A 7,845-nucleotide genomic window follows, 5' to 3' on the forward strand; every position below is an offset into this window, starting at 1 on the left:
ACCATTTATATGCATATAGGAGAGTGTACAATTACACTTCAGGAAGTAGCCATCATACTTGGACTCCGCATCGATGGCCCGGTTGTTACGAGCACCGATGAATATAATTGGTCCGAAGTATGTGAGAGGCTTCTTGGGCAGGTTCCCGATTTGAGGAGTGGTGCGATGAAGCTATCGTGGCTTCGATCGACATTTATGGGAGATATACCACTCGATGCCATGGATGAGATGATTTAGTATCACGCTCGTGTTTATATATTACACATGATAGGATGTATGTTATTTCCTGATGCGAACAAGAATATTGTACATGCACATTAGCTACCGCTACTAGAGCATTTTGATGTATGTGGCACTTTATCATGGGGTAGTGCGGTCTTAGCATACATTTATAGAGAACTAGGCAGGGTCTCCTTGATGTAGAATAAAGAATTCAGGGGAAGCATGACATTAATACAGGTTTGGTCATGGGAACACATCCATATTGGACGACCTACTTTGCTTGTGCACCGTGATCTATAGGATCAGTTTTCTTTGGGATGCATGTATAATTATGCATAAATTTTATTCATATTGAATTTGTTCTCGTATATTCTTTATGCCAAATAGGTATAACGTGAGATACTCTAAATACAAAACAACGACTAGACATATAGAGTTTTATCGAAATAAGCTTGATGGCCTCCAACACCAACAGCTAAATATAAAACTCAATTCATTATGAATATTTTAATTTTGTTGTAGACACTGATAAAAGTTTTTTAAAATTTTAGTTCAAGTGGACGCCCTATTCTCTGCCAGATCTTGATATGCATACTCTTGCACCTATCTGTCGAGATAGCGCTGCTTTGTGGAGAGCTAGAGTCCCATTGATATATTTTGAGATTGTAGAGACGCATGTCGCAGATCGTGTGTTACGGCAATTTCTTTTTTCTCAGCATGTGTCGAATCCTATTGAGCAAATTGATCATAGGCGACGGATGACATCACATCGTACGAACTGAGTCGTATTCCGTGTGGCCTATATAGACAGGTGGAATAATAGGTGGAATTTCATACAGAATGAGAGAATTCCAGCTGATGGTTATACCGCGTATATGCGTTGGTATTGGAATATCACACGCAGATGGATAGGACGCGATCCATGGCCAGCAGCTAGATACGTACCACACCCACCGATAGATAGTTACATCCTTAGTGTCATGATCGAGAAATATTATGTAACTTTTTAAACTAAATTAAAACGATAATTCTTTTTTTATTAAGATATCATTTGCTAAGTTGTGATATATTGATTAACTCGCAGATCAATATTTTTGATGAGATTGAGGCTGATATAAATAAGCATATCAATGACATTCAGGATTCAATGATGCTAGGGATCTTGTAATGATCGTAAAATTTTGATATTAAGACTGGCATGTTGATTTCTAAATTTAACTTGTGTCGTTGAATCGACGTTGAACTGATCATCTTCATCAGGAGTTTTGTATCTGAATCATGATTGAACTCTCCAGAATTATCCTTTGAGTTAGAAGTTTTTCTGAGCCTTGTTTCGGCAAAATTATTGATGCATTGTCCGGCGTTGGTTTTCGTAGTGGCGTGAACACGATTTATACTCGTACGTACTGTTCGCGTAGAAAATCGGTTTTATTGCTTTCAATTCCATTACAACTTTAAGTGTTATAACGATTCAAAATAAAGAAAATTTAGTCTTTTTATAAGATTAAATAAAAAGACTAAATAAAACAGATGACTTCCTAAGAACACACACAGAGAGATCGTTTATTGGTCTTCTGCTTGCGCGAAATCTTTGCCGGTACCGGGGTTTATCCATAGACTACCAACTGATCAGATCCGAATAAAGATTTTGTTGCTTCGCAAAGGAGATAAGAAATTGAAGTGACTATCTCGGTAACAGTGAGACAATCACTCTTCTCGAGAATCACAGTGAGGTGCGATCTCAAGGGAAATGGATGAACGGGATGCAGATCTCTCGAACTCTTCCTCTCTTTGTGCTGAAGAACTCACCAAGATCCCTTCCTCCTCTCTGAAATTTGTGCTCCTCACTCTTTAATTCGATAGGCCTTTGTCAAGACTTGAGAATTCCGGATCTCTGTAAATGAAGGCCCTAGGGCCATATTTATAGGCTTCAGAAGCTTTGTTTTCGGATAAGAACGACCAATTTGCTCTTATCTTCAGTTGTAACCACGTTCAAATCAGTTAGGGGGATATTAGATCAGAATATCCCAAAATTTGGGTGGTTAACAGGCAAAAATTACAATCTTGGGCGTGAGACACACCCTGTGTCTCGGCCTTGGTCGAGACATATGTGATGTCTCGGCCTTGGCCGAGACGCCGCTTGACGTGCCTTGATTATTTTCTCCGTAATTCCCCAGTCAGATCTCAGAATAACATGAATCAAAATGCATTGGAAAGCCGAAGAAGAGATATACAACCTCTCATAGGTGAATCATATGTGGAGTAGATGAGACACGAATGGCGCTTTGTCTTTCGTGAGTGAAATGTAACTCCCGATTGGATCGCCTCTTCATTATTATGACATCTCGTTGATTCGTACGCTTTGTCGATTTACTTCATACGCTTGTCAATGTCAAACAATCCTCTTTGACTCAGATAATGACATTTATCATTTTCTCTCCGTCTCGAACTGTGTACGATAACCTATAGGTAATTTTTGACGCCTACAGATACCCCCTCTAAAGTGTTTCAGTCTTGTTCTTTTATAGAAGAGCCTAAAATACTTCGGATGTGATAGGCATAACCTTCAGTCGATGTAAAAGGACCTGCAATTAGCTTTAGTTCTTGACTTCTTCAATTTCTAGTCTATTCAGTATTTTGTCGAATAGCTAAAATTCTTCCGGCGTTGCGTTTATCGTCTAACCGTTGTCGATGTCTCGAATTGACACTGGTGTGAAGATTTCTAATTTTAGCTCGTGTCATTGAGTCGATGTTGAACTGACTATCTTCATCGAGAATTCATATTTGAACTACGGTTGAAATTCTTGGGATTATCCTTTGTTTTAGAGTTGATCGGAGCCTTGTTTTGGCGAAAATTGTCGACGCATTAACCTTGATCGCAACACGTTGACCGGCGTTGTTCCAAGGCTACACGTGAACCCAAGGCTACGCGTTGACCAGCATTGACCTAAGGTTACGTGTTTATCAGTGTAAACACAGTTTATACTCATACATTAACTAGAGTCTTTGAAGTTTAGGCTCTTAAGGCGTTGGAGCGGGGAGGACCAGTTTATACTCGTATACTCCTGGGAGTTTCGAGAATCAGTTTAACCTCGTATACTCGTCGGGGGTTTAAGGAGATGTAGTTTATACTCATATACTCATCGGAGTGTGGGAAGAGCAAACTGAGAATACATTGAAGTTTCGCCAGGTTGAGCTCTTGGTGCGAGATTTGATTGTAGGACCAGCCGTTGATGCTGATATCGCTATTATCCCTAAAGCTACCCCAGATGCTCGAGTCATGAGACCAACTGATGAATCCGGTACGTCAGTGACTATCGTACTTATAGGATTTTTGGCAAACCCCCAGTCATTAACAGATTTGATAAGCCTTTACCGACTATCGTTTGAGTCGGGCTAACATGCGGATTGTTTAAGTCCATTCCGCAGGTGACGTTGTGCTAAAAGAATGAACTCTCTTAGACTTGATACTACGATATCGAATGCGTAGACTTTGTCATTTATCGGGGAAATAAACTATCCGGCAATGCGTGTTAGGCATAGACTTTACGATTTTTAAAAAACCCTCAACCATCAATGGATTTGATATGTCCTTACCGATTACCGTTTGAATCGGGCTTGCATGTGAATTATCTAAATCCATTTCACATGTGATGTTGTGCTAAAAGAATGAACTCTCTTAGAATACGTGGACTTTGTTATTTTTCATGGGAATGGACTACCCGGCAACGCGTGTTAGGCGCAGACTTATCTCTACTTAGAGATCGAGATAAAGTCCCCCATGCGTGCAAGGCATGAATTATGGCGTTATTAATAATGGCCTACCACGATGTTGAATATGTGGGCTTTTGTCCTTTTCACGGTAAAAGACTAACCGGCAATGCATGTTAGGCGTAGACTTATCTCTATTCAGTGATTGAGATAAGGCCCCCAAACGTGAATCCTAGTGTTCTTTTCACAGCGAAAGGTTAACCGACAACGCATGTTAGACGTTGACTTTTCTCTACTTAGAATTTGAGATAAAATTCCCCGTGCGTGTACGACATCGGTTTTGGCATAATTAATAATAGCCTGCCATGATATCAAATACGTGGGCTTTTGTCCTTTTCGCGACAAAAGACTAACCGACAACGCGTGTTGGCGTAGACTTATCTCTATTCAGGGATTGAGATAATATCCTCCAGACGTGAATCCTGATGTCCTTTTCACGAAGAAAGGTTAACCAGCAATGTAGGTTAGACGTTGACTTACCTCTACTTAGGATTCAGAATAAAATTCCCTGTGCGTGCAAGGCATGGATTTTGACATTATTAATAACGGCCTACCACGATATCAAATGCGTGGGCTTTTGTCATTTTCACGACAAAAGATTAACCGGCAACATGTGTTAGATGCAGACTTATCTCTATTTAGGGATTAAGATAAAGTCCCTCATGCGTATAAAGCATGGATTGTGTCTTCTCTTAGGGTAAAGACGAACCTGCTGCTGGAGAGGAAGAATTTTATATTCTATCTCCAGGTTTTCTCTTAGGGCAAAGACGAACCCGATGCTGGAGAGGAAAAATTTTATATTCTATCTTCTGCTATAAAAGAAACTCAAGGTGGGATCTCCACTTCGAGAATCCGGGACAGTGAAACTTTGAGTGGGATCTCCACTCTAAGAATCATAATGATCTGAATAACCCTAACTATTATAGGATTGATTATCTAATCTGAAAATAAATTTCTCATTTATCGAGATGAAACTCCAACTTTAGCCCCAACTATTTAAAGGTTTGGCTGAGTGGGGGTTTGAGACGATGTCACGTCCTGCTTCCCAAAAATACCCGGGAATCGGAACGTGAACAAGTCCGCGACGTATTAGATTGAGAAGAATAAATAAAAATAAATATTTCTCCTCAACCTAATACGCTAAGCGTCTGGAAATAATACATTGCAAAGGCACAGGTCCCCAATCATGATCAGCAAGAATATAATGAACAACACAGAATAAAATAATACATATCACAATGAATATTCATCACAGATATTATAATCGGGTCAACATGCCCTTATACAAAATGAACAAATGAATACTAGAGAAATATAATACATCGTTTAGACTGAAATAGGAAGTACTACAAGAGTAAACGGAACCATCGACTGATAAATGGAAAGAATAGACTTCGACTCCTTCTTCTGCTCCGTCTATAGGGTACTCCTGCTAAGAATACTCGGCTCTGGCGCATCTCTAAGCTGAACCTATTCTTCTTCTAAGTCTGACGTACACCAGAGAAAACAGGTGTATGTCAGCGTGTATGGCACACGGGCAAGACCCCATAAAAGAAATAGAATGATCGAAAACACAAGCAGAAAACGATACAAAAACCGAAATAACAAAAGAACGTGCAACTGGTAATCTAACAAAATCAACATGTAATCCACATGATAATCATAAGAATCCGTAAATCATTCAGGTAACGAAAACATGCAGCTAGCGATCAGAACAATCATCCAAGCAACAAGGTTATATAATAGATGGAATTAATACTTAAAAATCTACAACTCGAGACGTAGTACGTCGAGCGAAATAATCCAAACAAGGAAACCCTCATGTATATACCATATATCTCGAATTGTAAATAATTAAATATTAATCCCGATCTATGTATGAAAAGAAACACAACTAGCCTATATCTCACAAGAACTCATACTTAGCCAAGAAACGAATCATGTAACTAGCCATCCTATAATAGGTCACTGGTTCACATCTCACACAGAGTCAAAGTTCACATTATCGGATATCTGATTAACAACCACATCTCACTAGTACCTCAGACCCGCCCTAGTGCGAAACGATTCACTGGTGCGTGCCAGGAAATAATCAATAATCACAATATCACCGCTCCTCAGACCCACCCCAGTGTGAAACGATTCACTGGTGCGAGCCTGGAAATAAACAATAAACATATCCGATCACTGCTCCTCAGACCCACCCCAGAGTGAAACGATCCACTGGTGCGAGCCTGGAAATAAACAATAAATAAATCTGATCACTACTCCTCAGACCCACCCCAGTGCGAAACGATTCACTGGTGCGAGCCTGGAAATAAATAACAACATATCCGATAACATGAACATGGACTTCCCCATCCCAACTCATCTTGCTTTTCTAAGTCAACAATACACAGGTATCTAGGTCTTATACACGACACGCTGGGCAACTAAGGACATGAACTACTAACGGTTCTCAACAAAACAAGAAATAATAAATAAATACAACTAATCTTATGCAAATCATATGATGAACATGACTATATAGCTAGCGATGAAATCAGGCGTGCATATATATTACATGAGTGAGTGTAAATAAGAATGTCAACAAATCGGTGTCAATGTACATGAAATGTCGTGCTTGTAGGTATCAAAAAATGCTGAAAGATATCCAAACACAGCTCAAAAGGAAGTCATCCAAAATGTCAAAAAGAACACAGACCTGAGTTAAGAATACTTCAGAATCAGCCAAAGCTTCTTGTAAAGCTTCTCTGGTTTCTTTTGAGAGGCGCAGCAACTCGTACAATGTGATTCTTGCTGGGATATTAGCCAGCTGAGCCATAACGTCGAAACGATATGGTGCGTTCGAGCTTTCCGGTTTGTCTCGTCCAATCGGTCGACTAAAACGAGACTGCTTCGGAATTTGAACCTCTCTGTGTTGAGGTTCTTTTTCTTTTTGCTTAACAACTTTCTGAGGTTTTTCAGCTGCTACTGGTGGAGTTATGGCTACCCCCAGCTCCGTAAGAGTTTTGGCATTTGGATATGAGGTTTCCGGATACCTATAATGGTACTCGTTTCCACTTCTTGTAGCAAAAACTTCCCGTTCTCCATCAGAAAGTGATAAAGCTGCTATATCCTCATCGTTCTTCTCGGGAATCGCCGAGGCTCCATAGCAGGACTTCTCCTTTCCCTTGCCTTTTGACTTCTTCTTTGATGTGGGTGTCGTCCACTGTTCATCTTCAAGCAAATCCGGATGAACCCAAAGGATTTCGCCGTTGGGGGCTGTGTGAGATACGAGCCCCTTCTGGCGCTGTCCATGAGGGTCATCGTTGATGGTTTGCATCTTGACCTTTGATACTGGCTCGGCTTGAAACCAGGACAAAGGAACCGATCCGAAGCTAATAGAGACCGCGTTTGCGCCTACCTTCTTCTCCTTTGGCTTCGGTGTCACAATACCAACATCAATCAATGTTTGAATTTTATCCTTTAAAACATAACATGTCTTAGTAGGATGGTGGACCCTTCTGTGATATGCACAATACTTTGGGTCATTGATCTTCGTTGCTTCTTCTTGGTTTGTGACCGGTGGAAGCTTGATCTTGTTGTTCTCTAACAAGTATTTGAAGATGACCGGAACTTCATCATCTTTGAAAGAGTATTCCTTTGGGAATCTGGGCTCAGAATTCTTAAACTGCTTCGAAGGCTGTTGATTCTGGTTTGGCGCCAACTGGAAGGATGATTGTTGCGGTTGTTGCTGCGGTGGCTGTTGTGACGTTTGATGTGCATCGACAGCGGCCACCGACCCTCTTCCTCTGCCTCGAGGATTAAAGTTCTGCTTTTGATTATTAGCTGGTGGCAGACCTCTCTCCA

This window comes from Asparagus officinalis, chromosome 3 (assembly GCF_001876935.1).
Source record: "Asparagus officinalis chromosome 3, Aspof.V1, whole genome shotgun sequence".
Lineage (NCBI taxonomy): Eukaryota > Viridiplantae > Streptophyta > Magnoliopsida > Asparagales > Asparagaceae > Asparagus > Asparagus officinalis.